Source organism: Cyanistes caeruleus, chromosome 9 (genome assembly GCF_971803275.1).
Source record: "Cyanistes caeruleus chromosome 9, bCyaCae1.hap1.1, whole genome shotgun sequence".
NCBI classification, from domain to species: domain Eukaryota; kingdom Metazoa; phylum Chordata; class Aves; order Passeriformes; family Paridae; genus Cyanistes; species Cyanistes caeruleus.
In genome coordinates this window covers 824,561-848,952 of record NC_141709.1, presented here as the reverse complement: position 1 = coordinate 848,952, position 24,392 = coordinate 824,561, and the positions used below count along the sequence as shown (strand labels likewise).

Genomic DNA, 24,392 nt, shown 5'->3' with positions numbered 1-24,392 from the left:
CTGGGCTTCTGCAGGGAGCTTTTGTCTCACCCACACAGTCTCCAGCCGTGCATTCCCTACACAGCCGTTTGGTCTCCAACCATAAATCTCACAGTGAGACTGTGCCTTGTCTCAGCCCTGACAGGTTTGGGTACAAGAGAGTATTTCAGGGCATCACTAGCCTCTGACAGGAGCTGCAAGCCAAAGCAGCCTGTCCAGACTGACTGATTTAAAAATGTTTATCTCTAGCACATGTTGCTCCATGCCCTTAACCTCAGTTAAAAAAGGTCTGGGAACTATTTCCCCCAGCAGAGGAGCAGGAAGAGTAATTAGCAACAAAAACCCCAAATCCACCAACAGGCAGAGTGGGAAAATAGACAGCAATCAATGTGAAAAGCAGCAAATTGGCCTGGGAAGCAGAAGCGATGAGCAGAACAAATCTCTGGTCCGGGGAGGCGAGAAAGCAGCAAAGGGGATTTTCCAGGCTCTGAAGGAAGCTGGCTGCTGGGGATGGAACCCAGAGCTGTACTGAGGTGAGAAAGGCAGAGATGGGCAGTGACCATTCCTGCTTTTCCTGCAGCCAGCCAGTTGGTCAAGCTGGAGCAGCCTTGCCCTGCACGCCCCCGTGGGCTCCCATCCCACTGCTGTGTGCCTGCACAGCCAGCAGCCTGCCTGCTCCTCCACACCAGCTCTGGATAATTGCTCTTGCAGCTATAAATAATCCTCCTCTCCCTCTCTGCTCTTCCCATGACGTTCCCTGGGATGCTGAGGCACGGCGTCCCCGTGGCTCAGCCCCTGGGCGCTGCTCAGCCCCTGGCACTGGGGCTCTCCCTGTCCCTGGGGGATGCCACGTCTCTGGCAGGTGGCTGAGCAGCGAGGACAGGCTGGGGACAGAGGCAGGTGGCTTTGTCTTGTCCCTGCAGCTGTGCAGAGCTGCCTGCTGGCCAGGGGCTGCATCCCACAGAGATGGCTTTGGAGCAGGGGGAAGGGGTTCCAGTGAGGGAGACCTTGTTAAGTGAGTTTTGTCTGCAAAGGTAAAAAACACAAGAAAGAAAGGGAAGAAAAGAAGACAAATGAGCATTTTCTTTTCCCTCCTACTGATGGAAGCAAGGAGAGCTTGCAGTGATTTTTTTTCTCCATGTTTTGCTTGTGTAGAAGGGGAGCACTGGGAAGCAGCTGCTTTTCCACCAACTCCTTCCCTTGCCATAAGAAGGCATCACTTGACCCCAGTGGCTGGAGGGATGCTGTGGGAGCTGTGTTGGCCTCCCCCTGGCACCATTCCTTGCCTACCTTGCCTTATCAACTCCTCCCTTGCCTTGCCTTGCCAACCCCTCCTTGCTGTGCTTCGCCTCCCCCCTCTCCTTGCCCTTGTTTCCCCAGGACAAGGCAGGTCTTGGCGTCTCCAGGAGCATTTCTCAGCTGTGGCTGCAGCAGCAAGGTGCATCACTGGGTTCAGAGGGGCTGGAGCTGCTGATGTGCATGGGCACAGCACCTCCAGGGCCCAGCCCTGGCCTGGGACAGGTTTGGATATGGTTCCCCCCAGGAAACCCGTGGGGATGGGCAGCTGTTAACAGGCACGGAGAAGCCTCTCAGTGGAAACGTTGCTCTCCAGAGAACCACCTTTACAGCAGCAGCTGTGAGATTCAAAGTCATTTTTTCCCCCCTTCCATTTAAAGAGATACCAATAAAAAGCACAAAACCACATTTGTGGCCCCATTTTTCAGCACAGAGGAAAGCAGAAATTACACCATTTTCTAGGAAAGTCACGATCCAAATGCCCGGGGTTTGGAAAAGGATTTTCCCTCTGACAACGACCATTTTCATCATTATCAGCTGGACATAAAATCCACAAAGCTTTCTGCAGTTTCCTGGCTCTTTGAGAGCACCAGCTCCCTACTGGGTGCCCACTGGGCTCGGTGTCACCCCGCTGGAGGGACACCAGGGTGTCCTGTCCCTGGGCACCCAGCCCTGGCTGCTGCCCACCCACCACAGCCAAAGCTGGCTGATAATTGGGAGCTAATTGAATCCATTGCAATTACCTTTTCCCCAGTTCTGTTTCCCCCCTGGAAGGCTGAGCTGTTTTGGGCTGAGAGCAGCAACTGGAATTGTCAGTTCTAATTCCCTGTGGCTGCGTTTATTAGGCCAGAGGACTTCCCCAGAGTAATCAAACCCAGGCAGAAAATGCATTAAACTCACAAAACAAACACTGCTGTTTGCAGCACAAAGCCCTTCCTGTCTCATTAAGATCAATTAGGTTGTCTTGAGCAAACTTTCCCCTTTCTTTCTGCTCGGCCTGGACCGCTAAGCCCATCCTCCAGCTAAAGCAGCTGAACGGCGAATCTGAAGGTGAAAAATGCCCACGCATGAGCGCTTTGCTTCCAGGCAAGCTCTCTCCAAAGCACTGCCAGGATACAGGCAGGGTGGGCAGGCAGGACGTGTCTCTCAGAGCCCTTTATCCCCAGGAAGGATGCACAAACACACTCCAGACAGCTCCTCTCCATCGCCCTGGGCCACCCTGGCTCTCAGAGCAGGGCAGGGCTGCAGGATCCCGTGTGCTGCCCTCCCTGCCCAGCCCGCCTGGCCCGGGCTGCTCACTGCAGTCTTGCAGGGCCCAGAGTGGCAGTGGGTGCAGAACTGTAAATCACCCGCGGCTCTGCTTTACAGGGAGCATCTGCTGCCAGGGGAAGGGAGGAATGCATCAGAGCTCTGTAAATTCAGCGCTGGAGAGGCCCGGCAGCCCGGGCTGCCCATCCCGGGGAGCAGCGAGGGGGAGAGCATCCCCCAGAGGAGGATGGAGAGGGGAGCAGGCTGGTCCCAGAGCCGCAGGAACGGGCACATCCCCTGTCTACAACAGGAACGGGCACATCCCCTGTCTACAACAGGAATGGGCACATCCCCTCTGTCCGGGTCACATCAGGAACGGGCACATCCCCTCTCCGGGTCACAGGAACGGGCACATCCCCTCTGTCCGGGTCACATCAGGAACGGGCACATCCCCTCTCCGGGTCACAGGGACGGGCACATCCCCTCCCCGGGTCACAGGAACGGGCACATCCCCTCTGTCCGGGTCACAGGAACGGGCACATCCCTTCTGTCCGGGTCACATCAGGAAGGGGCACATCCCCTTTGTCCGGGTCACATCAGGGACGGGCACATCCCCTCTCCGGGTCACAGGAACGGGCACATCCCCTCTCCGGGTCCCAGGGACCCCATCCGAGCTCCCAGTCCCACAGCCCGGGGGCAGCAGCCGAAGCAGGGATGCAGGGAAGCAGGGATGCAGGGATGCAGGGATGCAGGGATGCAGGGAAGCAGGGATGCTCGGTGTGCATCCTCCGAGCGCATCCCGCTTTGCCGCCGGGCACCGCACACAGCAGAGCCCACCGGACTCTGCCGAGAGCCAGCGAGGAGAGGAAAGGCATCATTGAAGTCCCGGATCTGGCTGCAAACATGGCATAATGGAATTAGCCCTCGCTGCCAGGCTGCGAGCTTCCTGCCGAGCCGCAGCAGCAGCCGCATCCCTCCGAGGCTCCCTGGGCAGAGCCAGCTCAGCTCCCAGGGCATTCACCAGGGTCATTCATTCCAGGGCTGGGCACTGCTGACCTCCCACCGAAATCACCTCCCCAAACCACAGCAGGCTTGCGGGTGCTGGCAAAAGCTCCCGGGGTTCCCACGGGGAGGGAGCTCTGGCAGCCTGGGGACAGCTCGTGTGCTCCCCGGTGTCCCGTTAAACCTAAAGGCAGCAGGAATTCTGCAGCGCTTTCTGAAGCTCTCCAGGGGAAGAGGAGATCCTCGTTCCCAAACAAGTGCAGCCTGGCACAGGGTTGCACACACTCCAGGCAGATCCTGGCTCCTGCCGCTCGGAATCCCCAGCACAATTCACAGATTTACGACTGTGAGCCAGGAAAGTCACTCCTAGATGATCCTGCAGAGGAAGGATGATGTTAATTCCACGGGGAGGGTGTCTGGGTGTTGCTTAGGGTGAAAAAAAAAGGAGGGAGGGGAGCTGCCCCCGCCAGATCTGAGAACCACAGGAGAAGCTGATAGGATTTCTGCTAGGAGGCAGATAACATCAAGAAGCCTCTGGAGATTGTTTGTTTTCTCAGAAATCTTAACATGCAAAAACTGGCAAGTAAACAGCAATTTTAGAGAAACCAAAGAGTCCCTCTTTCCCTTTTTTTTTAAAAAAAGAACCCAGAAGAAGAAGCAGCCGTGCAGGTCTTGCCTGATTGCTGCGCCGGGCGCTGCGAGGGTGCCTGCAAAGGGAGGAGCAGGAGCCGTGCAGGTGCAGGAAAAATGGCATGCTCATGTGGTTCATGCTCAAAGAAAGGAATTAGGGCTTGGCTGGTGTAGGATGCTCCTGTCCCAGCCCTCTGCTCCGTGCCTTAGCTGGCCCAGCCGTGTGGAGCCCATGGTGTCACAGACATTTGTGCCCACACCCTCCGTGCCTTCATCCCAAGTTCAGCAGGATCCCCCCTGGGAAGTTGTGTGCAGCCTGGAGGGTCCCTGCCTGCCAAGTCACGGGGAGGAAAAGGGAGCTTTGCAGCGTGAGCTGTGCAGGAGTGGATGGACAGAACAGTGGTGGAGTCCTGCTTTGAAGAGCAGCCTGCAATGAGCCGGGGAGGAATCCACGGGGATCTGCTCTGGAGGGGGAGAAGTGTGAGGTGCTCTCGTAAATGAACAAAGCCACTGGCTGAAAAATGGAGTGTTTGCAACTAATTATTTTCAGTAACTGACCAGCTTTACGGATGGTTGAGGAATATTCATCAAATAAATTATTCATGATTTCTTTCCACTGATCAGCAAATCAATTAGCCACAAACCTCTCTCCAATTATTCATCCAGCTGGAGCGGGATAAATGGGGAGATTTATGACACAGACAACCAACTAATGTGTATTTCCAAACAGGGACCCTTAAGATCTATAAACCTTGTTCTGCACTGGCTCAAAGGACCCTGTGCTGTGAGTCACAGTTAAACTCTGTGAGCTCATGCCCCATCTCCTGCCACTCCTGGTTGTCTGGGAAAACACCCCTCGATGAATAAATCAGTAGATACAGCCAGGTCAAACATCAGACCTGATGCAGAAATAACCAGTGGTGTGCACAAGGTCAGGTGTGACCATGTACAAATCTCTTCAGCTATAAACTCCACAGTTATGGACCTGTTGGGAAGTTGCATTTGTGCAATTTAACCTCTACTGTTATAATTCCCCTTAAAAGCACTCTCACACCAAAATTAAGGCATGTTGACAATATTAAGCTGCACAGTAAATGTAAGTAAGAGTTATTAGACTAACAAATAGTCAAATTAGCATAAGAGCTGGCTTTGCCTCGCTGGAGTAACACCATTAGAGTTTGTATAAGTGAAGCATAATTCAGCATAAGTGTGATAAGTGACCAGAACTGCGCAGAGATATCTCCAAATTGCCCTGCTTTGCAAGGCTTCCCATTCCAGCCACGCTGGTGCTCCAGCTCACAAGTGAGGCCTGCCTGCCATACTTGGCATGGACACGGGTCCCTCGTGGCAATCTACAGTACTGCTCCTTAGTATGGCTGGAAATGAGGGTTGTGGCTGGTTTGTACAGATAAAGTGAGTCCAGATGGAGGAGGGCAGCTGCTGTACCTGCCAGGCACAGGGAACAGGCACAGGAACAGCCAGACACTCGCAGCTTTGATTGATCTGGTGAGTGGATTAAGCTCATATTCACATAAATACACTGGCAGCCTCAATCTGCTTCCACCCCGCTGCCTGGGAGGGCTCCCTGCTCACAAAGTCCCACCCGGAACTCCACAGGGCTCCTTCAGCTGGAGCAGCTTTGGCCACAGACAAGAGGCTGTGAGGACACCCACCCACCTTCTGCACGGTGACCTGGCGCAGAGCAGCCCCCAGGCTTTACCTCCAGAGGCGCTCGCTTTCTCTGCGTTTGCTAATTCTCCTGCAGTTAGCATGCTAAGGCATCCCAGCACATCCCAGCTCATCCCAGCACATCCCAGTGCATCCCAGTGCATCCCAGAGCATCCCAGCACATCCCAGTGCATCCCAGTGCATCCCAGTGCATCCCAGCGCATCCCAGCGCATCCCAGTGCATCCCAGCATATCCCAGCACATCCCAGTGCATCCCAGCACATCCCAGTGCATCCCAGTGCATCTTAGCACATCCCAGTGCATCCCAGCGCATCCCAGCACATCCCAGTGCATCCCAGCGCATCCCAGCGCATCCCAGCATATCCCAGCACATCCCAGCGCATCCCAGCACATCCCAGTGCATCCCAGCGCATCCCAGCGCATCCCAGCGCATCCCAGCACATCCCAGTGCATCCCAGCTCATCCCAGTGCATCCCAGTGCATCCCAGCACATCCCAGTGCATCCCAGTGCATCCCAGCTCATCCCAGTGCATCCCAGCGCATCCCAGCGCATCCCAGTGCATCCCAGCGCATCCCAGCGCATCCCAGCATATCCCAGCACATCCCAGCGCATCCCAGCACATCCCAGTGCATCCCAGCACATCCCAGTGCATCCCAGTGCATCCCAGTGCATCCCAGCTCATCCCAGCTCATCCCAGTGCATCCCAGTGCATCCCAGTGCATCCCAGCGCATCCCAGCGCATCCCAGTGCATCCCAGCACATCCCAGTGCATCCCAGTGCATCCCAGCTCATCCCAGCTCATCCCAGTGCATCCCAGAGCATCCCAGCGCATCCCAGTGCATCCCAGTGCATCCCAGCACATCCCAGTGCATCCCAGTGCATCCCAGTGCATCCTAGCACATCCCAGCGCATCCCAGTGCATCCCAGTGCATCCCAGCGCATCCCAGAGCATCCCAGCACATCCCAGTGCATCCCAGTGCATCCCAGCACATCCCAGTGCATCCCAGCGCATCCCAGCGCATCCCAGTTCATCCCAGTATATCCCAGCACATCCCAGTGCATCCCAGCACATCCCAGTGCATCCCAGTGCATCCCAGCACATCCCAGTGCATCCCAGTGCATCCCAGCGCATCCCAGTGCATCCCAGAACATCCCAGTGCATCCCAGTGCATCCCAGCACATCCCAGTGCATCCCAGTGCATCCCAGCGCATCCCAGTGCATCCCAGTGCATCCCAGTGCATCCCAGCCCATGCCAGCGCATCCCAGAGCATCCCAGTGCATCCCAGTGCATCCCAGCACATCCCAGTGCATCCCAGCTCATCCCAGTGCATCCCAGCACATCCCAGTGCATCCCAGCGCATCCCAGTGCATCCCAGTGCATCCCAGTGCATCTTAGCACATCCCAGTGCATCCCAGCTCATCCCAGCGCTTCCCAGTGCATCCCAGTGCATCCCAGCGCATCCCAGTGCATCCCAGTGCATCCCAGTGCATCCCAGTGCATCCCAGCGCATCCCAGCACATCCCAGCGCATCCCAGTGCATCCCAGCGCATCCCAGTGCATCCCAGCTCATCCCAGCGCATCCCAGTATATCCCAGTGCATCCCAGCACATCCCAGTGCATCCCAGTGCATCCCAGGGCATCCCAGTGCATCCCAGCGCATCCCAGTGAATCCCAGCGCATCCCAGTGCATCCCAGTGCATCCCAGTGCATCCCAGCACATCCCAGTGCATCCCAGTGCATCCCAGCACATCCCAGTGCATCCCAGCACATCCCAGCGCATCCCAGTATCATCCCAGTGCATCCCAGTGCATCCCAGCACATCCCAGTGCATCCCAGTGCATCCCAGCACATCCCAGCACATCCCAGCGCATCCCAGTGCATCCTAGTGCATCCCAGCGCATCCCAGCACATCCCAGCACATCCCAGTGCATCCCAGCGCATCCCAGTGCATCCCAGTGCATCCCAGGGCATCCCAGTGCATCCCAGTGCATCCCAGCACATCCCAGTGCATCCCAGTGCATCCCAGTGCATCCCAGGGGCAGGAGCCTGCCTTGGGCCACCGCGGGATGCTGTGTGACCTCCGCCGGGAACGGGGCAGGCTGTGCGCTGCGGGAGAAACCGGGCACCCCTTTAAAAACCGGGCACCCCTTCAAAAACCGGGCACCCCGTTAAAAACCGGGCACCCCTTTAAAAACCGGGCAGCCCTTTAAAAACCGGGCACCCCTTCAAAAACCGGGCACCCCTTTAAAAACCGGGCACCCCTTTAAAAACCGGGCACCCCTTTAAAAACTGGGCACCCCTTTAAAAACCGGGCACCCCTTTAAAAACCGGGCACCCCTTTAAAAACTGGGCACCCCTTTAAAAACCGGGCACCCCTTCAAAAACCGGGCAGCACCTTTAAAAACCGGGCAGCACCTTTAAAAACAGGGCACCCCTTTAAAAACCGGGCAGCGCCTTCCCTCTGCCCCTCAGAGCTGCTGACCCCCAGCCGGGGCACAGCCAGGAGAGCTCCTGGGCTCTGGGGGTGACCGGAGGCGTCCCGGGGCAGGGACAGGGACTCTCGGGCTCTGGGGGTGACCGGAGGGGTCCCAGGGCAGGGACAGGGACTCCTGGGCTCTGGGGGTGGCCGGAGGGGTCCCAGGGCAGGGACAGGGACTCCTGGGCTCTGGGGGTGACCGGAGGGGTCCCAGGGCAGGGACAGGGACTCCCGGGCTCTGGCAGCGGCTGCAGAGGTCGGCGCTGAGGACTCCGGGGCTCAGGGACCGCCCGCAGCCCGCAGGGATGGAGGAGAGGAAGGAGGCAAAGGGTCTGGACTCTGATGCCGCTCTCGGCACCCGGGGATGGATTCGGCTGTGCCGAGGTCTCGGGCGGGTCCCTGGCCCAGCGACAAAGGGACGGGATCCTCCCGGACGCCGGGAGCGGGGATGGGGGACCCCGGCTGCGGGACGGCGGTGCAGGAAGCCCCGGCTCCCGGTGCCGGGGGTCCCGGGGGACGGGGCGGAGGGCTCGGGGTTAGAGCCGGCCCCTCCCGGCGGCGCGGGGCGGAGGGGCGATGGGCTCGGCCCCCCGGCCGCGCCGCCCCCCGCCCGCCCCCAGCGCCTCCCGCGGACGGCGGAGCGCGGCGCGGGGCCGCGGGGCCGGCGAGCGGCGGCGGGGCGGCCGCAGCCCCCGACGGCAGCGGCGGCGATGCGGCGAGGCGGGGCGGCGGACGGCGAGGCGGGGCGGCGGGGGCGGCGGGGCTGAGCGCCGGGCGGCCGGGGCTGCTCGGCCCCGGGGCGGGGGTGGGGGGCAGCCGCCCGCCCGCCCGCCCGCCCGCCCGGCGCCGCAGCCGGCACACGGATTTACGGCGCGGACCGCAGGCTCCGGAGCGGCCCGGCAGGTAAGGCACGGCCTCGCCGCCCCCGCCGCGCATCCCCGCTCATCCCCCCCGCCATCGGCTCGCCGGGCTCCGGACGCGCCGCGAGTTTCCCCCGCTGCGGTCCCGGCGGGCAGCGGCTCCCCGCTCTCCCCGCTCCGGGATGGATGCCGAGGGGATGGGGCTGGCCCGGGCTGCTCTCCCCGCTCCGGGATGGATGCCGAGGGCATGGGGCTGGCCCGGGCTGCTCTCCCCGCCCCGGGATGGATGCCGAGGGCATGGGGCTGGCCCGGGCTGCTCTCCCCGCTCCGGGATGGATGCCGAGGGGATGGGGCTGGCCCGGGCTGCTCTCCCCGCCCCGGGATGGATGCCGAGGGGATGGGGCTGGCCCGGGCTGCTGTCCCCGCCGGCCGCTCCCCTCCGCTCCGCTCCCCGCTGCAGCCCCGAGCCCCCCGGCGGGACAGCGGAGAGGGGCCGGGGGATGCGGCCCCGGGCGGAGAGCGGACCGGGCTGCTCGGGCTGCTGCGGGAGAAGGTTCTGTCGCTCTCGGACCAAACTTGGCTTCGGGGAACCCGGCCTCGGGGTGGGAGCCCCGGGAGGGAGCCGAGGGCCGGGGGAGCCCGAAGGACGCGGCCGGAGCCCGCTGCTGCTCGGGGTGCGGCTGCCTCGCCCCGCTCCTGGGGATGCTCCCCGCTAGGCCTCGGCTGGAGGCTTCGCTTCTCCGCAGGGAACGCGGACTCCTTCCAGCCTTGTGGCGGGGCTGAGTGCCGGGAGGCTCGGGATGCTCCCGTCTCCGCCTTGAGAACGCGTTCCCTTCGCGGTGGACCTCAGAAAGCGAGGGTGGGAGAGGGGACACAGCCCGTGGGGGCGGCAGCGCAGCCGGGGACACGAGGAGCTTTCCCTGAGAGTGCTGAGCGTGTTGTGAGCGGGACTTTCCCTCTCGCAGCCCGGTAGCGGGGGCGCTGCCCACCTGCGGCCCCGCTGGGGCTCCTGCCTTGCCGGCTCCACCGGCTGCGGGTTTCACCGGGCTGCTTCCCTGAGCGAGGAAGATCCCTGTTTGCAGCCTTTTCCCTCTCTGCCCTGCACGGTGGCAGGCTGTCGCCATCGGCCGTGCGGAGAGCTGTGCCAGCGGCTGAGCTGTGACTTCCCCTGGGCGTGGGGCATCGATCTGTGGCTCTGCCCTGCGGAAGGGAAGGTGTGCTCAGCGCATCGCATCGCATCGCATCCCTGGGGATGCTCCTGTGCTCCTCCTGTGCTCCTCCTGCTCCTGTGCTCGGCTCCGGGCAGATGTCACATCTGGAGTCCTCCCTCCGGACACGCCGCTGTCACGCCTCTCCTCGGGCAGCCCGGCAGCTGGCACCAGGGTTTGGGTGTCCCGTGGTGGTTTGTGCCGGGAATGTGGCTGGCTCTAGCTCTGAGCCACCTCCGGTGTGTCCCCAGCGGCAGCAGGGTCCCCTCCGCTCCTGCCGGGCTCGCCGTGCCCCGCGGCTCCGCGGGGCTGAGAAGCCTGGGGCTGTGGCACAGCCTGGTTCCTGGGGCACGGCTGGCACCGCGCTTCCCCAGGCTCCTGCTGTGCACCAAAGGGTGCCCCGGCTTTATCTGCAGGAACCGAGTCCGGGGCTCTGAGCACGCAAAAATCCTCCTCCAGAAATCCCCCCCTCCCGAGCTGACATCAGGTGAAATAAGCTCAGATTCTGCACTTTTACGGCTCTCCAAGGGTTTTGCCGCAACCAACAGTAGATGGGGCTGAATATGAACTGGGTTTTTATCGGTTTCACTGGGTTTTTATCTGTTTCCCGATGCAAAGCTCTTGCTGTCAGAATGAAAACAGATGTTTGGCTGCCTGCTTAAGCCAGAAACGCCCCTGGTTAGGATGCTAGCAGAACTAGGATCTCCAGCCCCATCCCCTTCACCTCAGTGGCTTCAAAGGCTGCCTGAGCAGAACTGTTCTTAAACTCCTCTGGTTGCTGCCACAGAGGCATCCCCCTGCTCCCTTTAAAAAATAATAAGGGAAAGAAATACGAAAAGGCGTGCAGATGGTGGAGGAGGGTCTCAGAGCACGGCTTGGCACAGCAGCTCAGCCAGAGCTCCAGTCTGGCACTCTGCTGCTTCCCCGTGTCCTCCCCGGGCTCTGGGTGCCCTGCTGTGCCCTGCAGGCTCTCCAAGGAGCTCTCCAGAGGAAGCCCGGAGGGGATTGAGGCCCTTGCTGTGAATATCCATCCCCAGGAGTGCCGTGTACACACACCCACCTGCGAGACACCCTGCTCGTTCTGCTGTTTGGCTGATGGATCCAGAGAGGGAGAGCTTTCCTGTGTCTGCTGCTGTGCTTTTTTGCTGTTTTGCTGTGGGACACCTAAAGCCCAGCCTGTGCTCGGGGCTGGAGCTCATCAGCTCGGTTTTGCTGTGGTTATTCTGCCGGTGATGCTGCCCAGGGCGGTGGCAGGAGGCTCCTGCTGGTGCTGCTGCAGGCTGGGGCTGTGAAGGGCTACAGAGCAAGGTGGCACTTGTCCCAAAGGCCACAGCAGGGCTCTGCTGAACCCCAGCTCCCAGGGCGCTCCTGCCGCTGCAGATTGCTGCCCGTGCCCCACAAACAGCTCTGTGTGTAAATGGGAATTTCTTCAAAACTCCTGGGAGGAGCAGCTGACAACAAATAGCTCAGTGCAAAACCCGTGTGTGTGAGTGTGTGTGTGTGTGTGTGTGTGTGTGTGAACTACAGCCTAAACGGGAGAGGGAAAACATCCAGTTACAGAACTAATGCAAATGGAGTTGGCTTTCATCTCTCCCTGCAGCGTCCTTTGTGGAAGGCATTTGCATTTCCCCAAAGTCAGTTTGCTACCTATCCTTCAAGCAAATCCAGAGCTAGAGAGCAGAGGAAAGCCTGTTTACAAGGTGCGGGGTGGCTTGCCAAGTCTGGAGAGAGCTGAACTCAAAATATTTGATAAGGAAATGTCTTATTTTAAAGGTAGCAACACCGAACGCGGCAGAGGATGGCACGCACAGACTGCGGTGTGTGCTCCACTGCTGAGCAGGGTCGGGGGACCATTCCCGAGCTCCTGCTGCCCTTTCCTTGTGGCTGAGCCATCCAGAAGAGTGGTGGGGAGGACGAGAGGCTCCTCAATTCCTCTGAGCTCCCCGCAGCACGGCTCCGGAACGGGATGTGTGCGCTCCCGCAGGGGGATCCTGGAGCCGGCCAGCATCCCCCCGAGGTGATGGCAGCATCCCCCCGAGGTGATGGCCAGCATCCCCCCAAGGTGATGGCAGCATCCCCCCGAGGTGATGGCCAGCATCCCCCCGAGGTGATGGCAGCATCATCCCGAGGTGATGGCAGCATCCCCCCGAGGTGATGGCCAGCATCCCCCAGAGGTGATGGCAGCATCCCCTCGAGGTGATGGCCAGCATCCCCCCGAGGTGATGGCCAGCATCCCCCCGAGGTGATGGCCAGCATCATCCCGAGGTGATGGCCAGCATCATCCCGAGGTGATGGCCAGAATCATCCCGAGGTGATGGCCAGCATCATCCCGAGGTGATGGCAGCATCATCCCGAGGTGATGGCAGCATCATCCCGAGGTGATGGCAGCATCATCCCGAGGTGATGGCCAGCATCCCCCCGAGGTGATGGCCAGCATCATCCCGAGGTGATGGCCAGCATCCCCCCGAGGTGATGGCAGCATCCCCCAGAGGTGATGGCCAGCATCCCCCCGAGGTGATGGCCAGCATCCCCCCGAGGTGATGGCAGCATCCCCCAGGGGTGATGGACAGCATCATCCCGAGGTGATGGCCAGCATCATCCCGAGGTGATGGCAGCATCCCCCCGAGGTGATGGCCAGCATCATCCCGAGGTGATGGCAGCATCATCCCGAGGTGATGGCAGCATCATCCCGAGGTGATGGCAGCATCACCCCGGCAGAGAGCCACCAGCCCTGGGGTTCTCTGTGTCCTCGGTGCTGCGGGGGACCCTGGGTCTGGCAGCTGCAAACAGCTCCAGGGTGGATTGCTGCCGTTCTGGAGGGAGCCTCCAGCCGGAAGACAGAAACAAAACAGGATTTCAGGAGCGCTCCAGCAACAGCCATTAGCTATGCTAAAAGGATTAACAGCTCTGCAGGACTCATCAAGTGTTTCAAACATAACTCAAGCATCAAAGGCGACTCTTAAAGGCTCACATTTTCACATCAAGTCACTGCGAAAATTTCTATCCAACTTAATTAAAACATTCACTAGGCTCGTTAAAAACAGAAAGAGAAAAAACAAAGGCCTTTTTTTCCTTAAGTACCAAGCTGTTTTGAAGAGAGGAGTTTACAGCAAAGCATGCTTATTCCTTTGTTATTGAAACACCTTTATGAAAGTCTCCTGGCCCTAGATCACTGCGTCTGACTAAGCTCAAGCTCTCCGAAAAGGAAATGAATATGTTGGTATTGTTTTTGTTGTTTTGTTTTTTTCCCTGGCCAGGGACCACAGAAGAGAGATGAAAAAAGTGAGAAGAGCTTTGTAGAGAAAGTTAGATAAGAGGGTGGGGGAGTGTCAGAAGCAGACCTATAATAGGAAACAAGCCGCTGAAGTTCTGGTGAAAGTACCTTTTATCTTGAAGGCTCCAAGTGCTGTGCAGTGCATTAATACACACAGGAGCTGAAAAACAGTCAACAAACAGCACCAGCACCTTTGCTGGCAGCAGAGTCACCCCAGCTGGGTCACAGGATGGCTCACCGTCGGTCCCTGCCTGCCTCTCTGCTTTGTCCGAGTTCATTTTTGGAAATGAAAGGAAGAACATCTTCCAGATGCTCTGGAAGAAGGACATCGAGGTGCTGGAGCAAATCCAGAGAAGGGCAGCAAAGCTGGTGAAGGGTTTGGAGCACAAATCTGCTGAGGAGTGGCTGAGGGAGCTGGGGGGCTCAGGCTGGAGAGAGGGAGGCTCAGGGGAGACCTCACAGCTCTCTACAACCACTACAAAAAAGGTGGGAGCTGCCCAGTTCTTCACGTGATAAGAGACAGGGCAAGAGGAAACGACCTCAAGGTTCACCAGGGGAAGTCTGGGATGGATATTGGGGAAAACTCCTTCATGGACAGGATTGCCAAGCACTGGAACATGCTGCCAGGGGAGTGGTTGAGTCACCTTCCCTGGAGGGGTTTAAAAGATGTGTTGGTGTGCCACTCAGGGACATCATTTAGTGGTGAATTGGGCAGTGCTGGGTTTGTGGTTGGACTCCACAATCTTTGCAGCTTCCTCCAGTCCAAATGATTCCATGGCTGTGTGATTCCATGCCTGAGGTGTGATGCTGCTGATCAGCCCCATCCCAAGCCCTTCCCCATGTGTGCTTGGTGCTGGTCAGAGCCCTCAGCATCATCCATGGGGCTGCCATTTAATTCTCCTTCCCCGTGGTGGCCCTGTCCCAGTGGCATGGGCTCATCCCCAGCACGTATTCACCCTGGCCACTCTCACCCTGCTCAGAGGCCTCAGTGACTTCCAGTGCCCTGGGGAGATGTGAAACAGGAGTTAGACTCCCTCTGCACAAGGTGTAACTGGAATTATGGGTACATTAAATACAGTATTTAAACCTAGTGAATGAGTTCTTGACATTCACAGAGGCCTTGAGCATTGTAGGATTTCATCCCATGATGATAATTTTCTTGGTCTTGATTCATATTGAATCAGCATCCCCAAAAAAAGGAATAAACAAGTCCTCTCCTTCCTCTTGCTTACGTACGAGTTTGATTTCTTCCTCTTCACACTGTCCTGCCTGGTGCTGGGAAGGGCAGTGCTGAGAAATGCCACGAGGAGCAGAGCTGCTCCTGCAGCGTCTTCCCAAGGGAATCTGCAGCCTCTCTTCCTCCTTTCCTTCCCACTCAGCCCTTTCCTGGAGGCAGACTGTAGGGTCTGAGCAGCACCATCCTCCTGTAGGGTGTGAGCAGAACCAGCCTCCTGTAGGGTGTGAGCAGAACCAGCCTCCTGTAGGGTGTGAGCAGAACCATCCTCCTGTAGGGTCTGTGCAGAACCAGCCTCCTGTAGGGTGTGAGCAGAACCATCCTCCTGTAGGGTGTGAGCAGAACCAGGCTCCTGTAGGGTCTGTGCAGAACCATCCTCCTGTAGGGTGTGAGCAGAACCAGCCTCCTGTGGGGTCTGTGCAGAACCAGGCTCCTGTAGGGTGTGAGCAGAACCAGCCTCCTGTAGGGTCTGTGCAGAACCAGCCTCCTGTAGGGTGTGAGCAGAACCAGCCTCCTGTAGGGTGTGAGCAGAACCATCCTCCTGTAGGGTGTGAGCAGAACCAGTCTCCTGTAGGGTCTGAGCAAACTCTCCTGTAGGGTCTGAGCAAACTCTCCTGTCCCTGGGGCGCTCTGGGCTGGGCCAGCTGTGTCCCCATGCCAGGGACAGCGAGCTGTGTGGGCACAGACTCTACAGCCACCATGGTCAGGATGTGAAATGCAGGAATTAGGAGGTAGACAGGGTTCAGTCAGGATGTGAAATGCAGGAGTTAGGAGGTAGACAGGGTTTTTCCATCAGGCATTTATAGCACCTTCCCCACTCTGTGTCTAGACATAGCTATAAATGAGGGAGAGGGCTATTACCTGGGAATAAAACGACTGAAACCAGCCCTGGAGAGCCTGACGCTGTATTTCCAAGGAACTGGGAGATTCCTTATGATTAATGTAACAATATCAAAGGCCATAAACTCACCACAGCTGGGTTCTGAGTCAGGGACACACTTAAAAGGTACCTGCCACTTGCTCAGGCTTGGCTTTAACTGCGGTCTCTTGGCCATTCCAAGGGCTGCTGCCTGATCAGGGGCTCAGCTCTGCTGGCTCCACCAGCTCCAGGGGCATCAGAAAACAGCCCACAGTCTGATTTCTCATTGCAGTGTGCACCAGTGGTGCTGTGGAGGAGAGGAGAGGTCATGAGTGGAGCCTGGAGCCTTCACACCTGGAAAGTTGGGGCAGGGCCAGCAGGAGCTCTGCTGTGCATGTGGCAGTGCCTGTGTGGGTGGGAAACGCCTGGGAACTCATCCCAGAATGCCCAGTCCCCACTCCAGTCCTTTTGAGAGTGGTGGGAGAAGTTGTACTGCAGAGATCTTATTGTTTTAGATTCTGTTCTCTGATCATTGCTTCTGCCATGTCCACCACAGCGGGGTCTAAGTCTGCCTAAGGCTTTGCCACGCTCTTATAGCATCAACAAAAGTAATGAAGAAGAGAATGGACTCCCTGGAAAAAGGCCATGAAGTGATCCACTGGCACACTCCTGGCAGTGCCTGCAGTGAAAGCCACAGAATTACCTTCTTCAGCTGAGTGTAACCTACCTACACTAGTCTGAGTGACTGAGTGAGGTGGCTGGGGCTGTCCCTTCTGGTCCTTTGGCTGAGTTAGAGGATGAAAAAGGCGAGGGGAAGGGTCACACTGATGGCTTTTGGGATCTGCTGGCCCACAGACCTGCCTTCTGAGGGAGGAAGGATGAGAATCAGCAGCATGGCAAGGGAATTTGGGTCAGCACTTTTGTGGCTGCAGGAGATGCTCCCCAAGCTGGGTTTCCTCACCCTGTTAGGTGTTCTCCTCCAGATTAGCTTCCCTCTGCAGATGGTGGCCAGGCCTTGCAGCCCTGCAGAGTTCCCTCGTGTTGTGCAGTCAGGATTAGGAGGCACTTGGGTAACGTGGTCCTCTGGGTACCTGAGACTCATTAAAAATTGCTCTCATTTGACTCCACAAACAGTGCCATTGGGAATGCAGCAATGCTTCTGGGATGGGAGCAAATATTGGCCTTGAATGAAGTCGTGGATAATGGCAGATAAGTTATCAACAGCTGTTTAACTTAATATTACTTCCATGCAAGATAACAGCGAGCTTTTGCAAGAGGTTAATAACCAGATGCAGAATCCATCACTGCAAACACAGGCACCTGGCAAAGTGCATCCATAATTTTTCTGCTGGAGTGTTATCACAGCTGAGGGAGTGTGGTGGCAGGGAAATGTACCCAAAATGAAACAGTGGGGCTGGCTCCAGAGGCAGCACAGGTGATGCTGTGTGGCTCTGTGCAGTGACCCGGGGCACAAGGGGGCTTCCCTGTGGGCCCAGCTCCTCCTGGCTGAAGGGGCTGGGATGGAATCATGATGTGGTTGTGTTAACAAAGCTTTTGCTGCTGCTGATCAGGCTTGGGTGCCTGTACTGCACCTCTGAGCACGGTGACCTTGGGGCACAGAGTGAATGGGGACAGGGGGCGCTGATATCGATATTTAGAAGGTGGGGGTGAAACAGGAAGGGTGCATCAGTTGTGGATCTCAGGATCAGCACAAAGAGGAATGCAGCTGCTGCTAAGCCAGATTTTAACCCAGAGTTTTGGGTCTGCACCACCTTAGGTGGCTGCTGGTGTCTGGTGTGGCTGCTCCAGCCTGATGCTGGACCTGTAATTCCATGGAACTGTAATTCCAAGAAGAGGTTGGCAAAGGCCAGAAGCACTCAGGGAGATTGGAAAGGCTCTGCTAGCGAGCAGTGCTTGGCTCTGCAGCCACCAGGCTTCTCTGCACAGAGGGATTCCTTCCCAGGCTTGTCCCAAAGTGTGGAGCTGGGGCAGAGGAGATGTGTCAGCCTCCTGCCCATTGCCACAGGGCAGGCCTACCCTGGATATTTCAATTCCATTCCTCTCTCTCCTGGCCAGGGATGCTGTCATTTCAGTGTTCAGCTCCACAAGGCAGAGCCAAGGCGAGGGCTGGGGTGTGAGAGGAGCAGACCCTGCCTGCTCTCCTCTGCCTGCTCCACCCTCAGGGCTCTCCCTGATGACCAGGAGATGCCACTGGTGCCATTGTCCAGCTGGGACATGGCTCTGGGGACATTGATCAGCCTGGAGGAGCCCTCAGTGGAGACTCCTGGCAGAGCTGGGCTGGCTTGCAGTGCTCCTGGCTCCCAGCCCCTGCTTTATCCAGCAGACCACACAGAGCTGCCTGCGGATGCTGGGACAGCAGCTGCAGTCCTATTGATCCCTGTGGGGGTGATCAGCCCAAATGAAGACCCCTGGGAAATCAGCACAGAATACAAAAATCTGGCTCCAAAGCAGAGGCTCAGACTGTGACAGCTCTGCAGACAAACCCATGTGAGAGTCCAGCTGTGCAGGGCATCCACAGAGAGCCTGCTTTGAATGTGGATTGGATTCTTGGCATAGATAAGGGAATCTTTGTTGGTTCACATGAGCCCATCACACCTTTTCCTTCTCCCAGAGGAAGCAGCTGGAAGCAGATCCAGGTCCTTGCACCCATGGAGGCAACAAACCCTCAGCTTCCCTGGCTTCCTCAAGTGGGTTCCTCAGGTTGTGAGGCTGGAGTGACCAGATGAGCACCTTGGAAGCATCCAGGTCTCATTCTCATGGTCTCAGGGCTAGAAGGGTCAGAGAAACAGCCTGGCCTCCCCAAGGGAAGAGGCCTCTCCATGTCCCCCTGCTGTCCTGGCTGTTGCACAGTAGATGGGGACGTGTGTGTGTGTTCAGGCCATGCCACACTCTTGGTTATGGAAACTGGCAGTGCTCAAATAAGAGATTTTTAGGCTTCAGGCTCTAGCTTGAGCCTGTGGGAAACTGAGTCACACAACTCTCTCCCTCTGGCCTGAGAAATCATGAGGAGGACTCCCAACAGTCCTTGGAGAAGGAAAACAACCTTTGCAGGTGTTGTTTGTTCCTTGTTGTTTGCTTGTCAGAAACGGCCCAGGGGTGTTGTTCCAGCTGCCCAGTGATGGTGATGGGTTGGTTTCATGAGCAATGAGAGTTTTACCTCCTCAGACCTGCTCAGAGCTGTCTAGAAAAGAAGATCAGGAAGAATAAAACTTGCTCTCTTGTGGAACTGAGGCTGGAGAGTCCGTGTGGTCACTTCTCCACGCCTCATGGAGTGCAGGAGCTGGACCTGGAGCAGTGCCCTGGCCTTGCTCTCTCCCCAGGGAGCTCTCCTGGGCCAGCTCCAGCAGCAGCTCTGAGCAATGGTGCTCTGAGCATCCCTGGAGGCTCGCTGGTAGCTGCAGTTAAGAAGAAATCTGTGTTCCTAACCCTCGTGCACAGCTGCTTTTCTCCCAGGCGTTCCAGCTGAACTTTTCCCCCGTGCTGTTTGCGATCCAGGCCCTCACCCTTCCCACACACACACACATGGCAGCTCCCTGGCTGGCCTCAGCAATCAGCAGAGAGCTCCAGCTGCCACCAGTGCCACCCTGGGATGGCTTTGCCATCATCTTTGATGATCAATGTTCCCTGTGGGCTCATTTCTGCAGCAGCAGCAGCAGCAGGGCCGGGCCACGCGGCTTCGCGTTTTTATGGCCAGGCCTTGCCCTTGGCCGTCACTTACACTGCGAGGTTAAACTGAGGGCTGAAATCAGCTTTATTATGAAAGGTCCTGAGCTCTGCAGTTATTAAAGGTCAGACAGCCTGGGTTGACCCTTGTGGGCTTGCGTGCCTGCCTTTAAAAAGCAGAGGAAATTCCTGTCGGTGTGCCGGCAAAGGCTGGTCAAGTTCTGTGTCTGAGCAAGCACTCCCTGCTCCGGACTGTGGCCTTGTGATTTTCTTCTACAACTGCATTTTTAGCTCCTGCTGAAGTTCCCCTCTGTGAGCAAGGTCCTGGCTGGCAGCAGCTTCCCTGTTTTTTTGCAGGAGAAGCTGCTGCATGGTGGCTCTGCTGAGCAGCAGCTCCCCTTGCCCTCGGTCTCCTGCTCCCCAGGGATGCTGCTGAACTTGATGCTGCTGCCACAAATCCTTCTCCTGGGGAGCTTCCACGTAGTTAATTCACCTGTGGAGCTCTGGGCTCCTGTTTCAAAGGGAGTTTAAAAGGAGTTGAAAAAGTTTTTTTAAATCTTTCTTTTAATCACTTTGCAAAATACCCAGCTTCTTGTTTACTCTCATTTGAGTTCCCCTTATGTATCTTAAATTCTGGGGAGTGTGGCTGCTGGTTTTCAGTGTGCAGCACATCAGCAAACCACCCTGGGCCCCCTGGGACCCTCTTCCTTCTTCTCCTCCCCATCCCTCTGCAAGGTACAGCAATATAATCACTGGTTTGTTCAGTTCTTATTTCCCTGGCAGGAATCAATCTCATGTTGTCTTTGGTTCCTCCTTTGATTTCTTGGCTTTTCTGATCTTCCCACACTTTCTGCAGCTGCACAACTCATCCAAGCTAATAACCAGCCCCGTTTTCCACCTCAGGCAGCTTTGTGTGCCCTCAGACCTGGGGCAGTGCTGGTCATGGTGGGGCTCATAACCTCGTAATTAGTTCTGTCCTCTTTATAAGCAGCCCTTGGCAACGAATCCTTGCAGTCCCACAAGGATCTTGTGTCAAATTCACAGGAATTTCATGAGACTGAATTCTTCACACCCAAGTCTAGCAGGGGGAGTATAGGAAATCTATAGCTGCAAAAGGACTTTGCAGAGTTGCTTTATGCTCTATTTCCTTGGCAAAGGCAAAATAAAACCGTGCAGGGAGAAGGGAATAAAGAGTGGAGAAAAATGCTGCAGACACCAAAGGAGAAAATGCTGAATGGGAGGGGAGAACTGACAGCCTTAATGTGGATTTGGGGGGAATTTATAAACCTGAAGCCAAGTAATCACAGAGCTGAGGTAGCTGAGGTGGCTGTGGGGACTCACTGCTCTTCATTAACCTTCCAGCCACCTGGCTCCAGGTGTCAGCTCAACATCAAACCACAGCTGATCAAAACTTCCTCCCTCTGAAAAATCGTGGGCAAATTGGGTTTCCAAGTGACTGAATGGGATTTTATGAGGCCCCTGCCTTCCTCAATCTTGTTAAATCATTCAATATCAAAAATCTAAAAACGGATATTTGGGCCTGAATCCAGTTCTGGGCTCCAGCCAAAAAGAGCTGAGAAAAATGCTGCTGTGCTTGTTTTGAAGTGAGGAACCTGTATTTTTCCCCAGGTGCCAGGGGGGATTTCTTGCCCCTGCCTGACAGAGAGCTCGGTCAGGATCCAGGCGCTGCCTTGCCCAGAGAGCAGCACAGACAGCAGCAGCTTCAGTACAGTGAAAAACCCTTTTTTCTCACCTGTATCTGCTGGGAACGCTCTGCCCTGACCCAGAGGTGTACAGGGAGAGCATAAGGAAGATTCCATCAGGCTGGGAAAATGGTCTGGCTCGAGTAGCCCTGGGATGAGGGCTGTCTATCACGCTGTGGATTTGCTTGGGAGAGCAAACAGCTCAGGAGAGTGAGAGAGGCTTTCCCAGGACGGCTGTGGCTTGCCAGGGGCTGAGAGAGACACTGGGTCTTCTGTTTGGTGTCTGTGTTGATCTGGAGTGTGGAATCACCACTGGGCTGGCAGGGTCAGATGGAACTGCGGAGTGAAGCCTTGCCTTTGGTGGCTGCTGGCCGAGGAGTGCCCACGCTGAAGGTGCTGGGAGCCCGGAGGGGCAGCCTGGCTGCACCAAAAAACACCCAGTTTTCCACCAGGGCTTTGGGCTCCAGGGTGGCCTCACAAAGAATTCATGGCCAAGCACATGTTTCCATTCCACTGGCAGCAGAGTGACCTGCTCAGGTGGAGCTGCAGACAAAAACGAGTGTGAACAGGCTGCAGGGCTCTTGCAGAAACCCTGGGACCCTCACCCAGAGCTAAAAAACCTTCCTAAACCTCCAGCTGTTACTGTAGAGCTTGTAGGGTAACACCAAATCACACCAGGAGCTCCCACTGGTCTTCTGCACCCTTTTATTTGGTTTAAAACAAAGTGTTTGCAAGCCATCACGGGGAATTCATCGTCGGCCGTCTGTCACACTTAATTGGGTTGTCCTGTAAAATATCTTGCATATAAGTAAATCAAGAAGAGAGGGGCTCATAAAAGGGCCAGTTTGTGGCACATTGGTGTTATTTATAGGCTTCTCTGTGGTGCTCATCACCATGGCAGCTGTGAAGGTCGATGCTGACACTTGTGAGGGAATGCCACGGATGTTTCTAAAAAGCCTGGTGTACAGAATGAATGGTGCTTATGTGTCCCAGTGGAGCTGGGAGCAGGGCTGCAGGGTCCTGCAGGGAGCCCCCAGCCCCAGGAGAGGGGCAGGAGGGCAAGGGGCCACGGCAGGAGAGAGCAGCTCTGTGGGCTGAGGCTTCTGGGCTCCTAGAGCCCACAGCTCTGGTGGCATCCTGAAATCTCCTTGGAAAAGCAGGCAATGAGCCAAAGGGGAGAAAAGTACTGACATGGAAGAGGCTGGAGATTCTTCTCCTCTTCAGGATGAAGCTCTCACTTACCAGCCTGGTTTTCATACCTTTCTGTTTAATTCCACTGAAGCCAGTGGCGATTGCTCCATGAGAGTCCCACAGATTACTTTCTACAGCTGCCTTTTTCTGATAACACTCCCTCTTCTCGAAAAGCCAGCAAAAGCAGCATGTCCTCCTGTCAGTTCTGCAACTGGCACATAAAAAGGCTGCTTCAGCCACATCCAGGCAGAGCTGCTTGGAGCATCTGCACCTCAGCCTTCACCTGGAAATCAGCCTCTTGCAAACTCTACATTGCTGTCTCCAGCTGCAGCGCTCCAAATTGACTCTCAGGGAGGAGCATAACAAACCCTCAGTGTGATCCTGTCATTACAAAGCTGCCTGTGACCCCAGTTCCTCCAAATACCTGGCCAGGCTCTCTCAGTGAATGCATCTTCATCTTCTCACCTGCACCAGGGTGTCACAGCCCAGCCCTGACCCGAGGAGCCCAGGAATTCAGCCCTTCATGGATCTCTCTGCCCCTCTGAGAAAAGCTTTCTATTAACCTTCATCTTCCTCCTGCTGAGTGAGCAGTGATGCCCCCAGCTCAGGCTGGAGTTTTTTCTCTGCAGGATGAGCAGAGCTCTCTGGAAGGGGCTGTTTCCCAGCAGTGTCCCTGGTGCACACTGTGCCTTTCCCGTCCCCCTGCTCCTCTGCAGCAGGATCCAAACTGTGCCTGTTTTTCCCCACCCTGTGCAGATACACAGCTGCTTCTCCCAGCCTGTTCCCTTCTCCTCTCCTTGCTCCCCAGGGGCAGCCTCGGTTCCCTGGCTGTGCTAGCCTTGTGTGTCCAGCTGTGTGCTGGGCTCTGCCTGCTCCCCAGCAGTGAGGAAAGGCTCTTCAGGACAGCCCCTGGGGACATAAAGTCATTATTTAACTCCCTGCTTCCACCTGGTGATGGGAACAGTATTTCTATTGCTGCAGGGGCACAGGGGCCCTCAATTCTGTAAGAATTCAATTTATGCTTTCTTCACAACAGTAAACTGTCTTTGCCAAAGCCATTTGGTTAAAGAGCTGATGTAAATGAACTCACTGGATTATTTTATTCCCTGGGAAAGTCAGGGGCTGTTCTGGAGTTTATGCAAGCAACATTCACTGCCCTGGCATCCACTGTTAGTCCAGTGGGAATGAGCCCACATGGGCAATGGGTGTTAGGGAGTCGGTGGGATGCTTTCCCTGCCTCCTGCACCTCCATTCAGGAGCTCTTCTTGCACAGCAAATGCATGGGGTGTCTTTTTGCTCCGAGACTGATACGGTTATTAAGCTTTCTGCAGTGGAAAAAAGATTGCAAGGCAATTCAGCTCGCAAGCTAGGTCATGAATCCATGTGGATGTTATGAATGGAAACGATATGCATGTGCCCTGGGCTTTGCCCAATCATACCAAGCAGTAATACAACTCAGGATGAAAATAAATCTTAATACCAACATGCCCTACATGAAGCAAATACTTATTTTACATAAAACCTAATTTTAGCACGTCAAGACTGTAGCCAATCCACTTTGTCTCACCATGACTTAGCATAACGACGTACATATAGGTATGAATATATAGATGTGTAAGCACCTCTTTCCCCCCTGATTTATTGCTGAATGGGAGTGCCCCAAGAGGCAGAGCTTGCTGTCTCAGGGAGGAATCTCTCTGCACACTCACAGCCCTTCCCTCCCTCTCCTGGGCATGGGGAAGGCAGCAGGGGCACCCAGCTCTGCCACATTGTGCACAGGGTGATTTCTTGGAGCAGCAGCAGCAGCTCAGAAATGCCAAAGCAAGGCTTTAATGCCGACTGGGATGGGCTGGGTAGAACGAGATGCTGATGGTGTCAGGCCCTGGGGATGCTGCCTGCAGCCCTGCCTCCCACAGCTGCCCCACTGTAGTGATCTCAGTGCTGGCCAAGCAGCAGCACAGAAATGCTCTGCAGCGTGGGATTGACCTGTGTGCATCCCTCCATCTGATACCCACCATGAGAGAGCGTGGAGGGTGCCAGAGGGAGTGAGGGAGTG

The 24,392-nt window shown here is 56.5% G+C and overlaps 1 protein-coding gene across 1 annotated transcript in view; it reads left to right on the top strand.

Moving 5' to 3' along the window:
* The first annotated feature begins 9,147 nt into the window (after positions 1–9,147).
* TMEM121 (transmembrane protein 121) overlaps positions 9,148–24,392 on the top strand; it is a 38,223-nt gene continuing 22,978 nt past the window's right edge. Inside the window, exon 1 of the mRNA XM_086842918.1 lies at positions 9,148–9,226. The gene's annotated coding sequence lies outside the window, so the exon portion shown is untranslated. The remainder of the gene's footprint in view (positions 9,227–24,392) is intronic.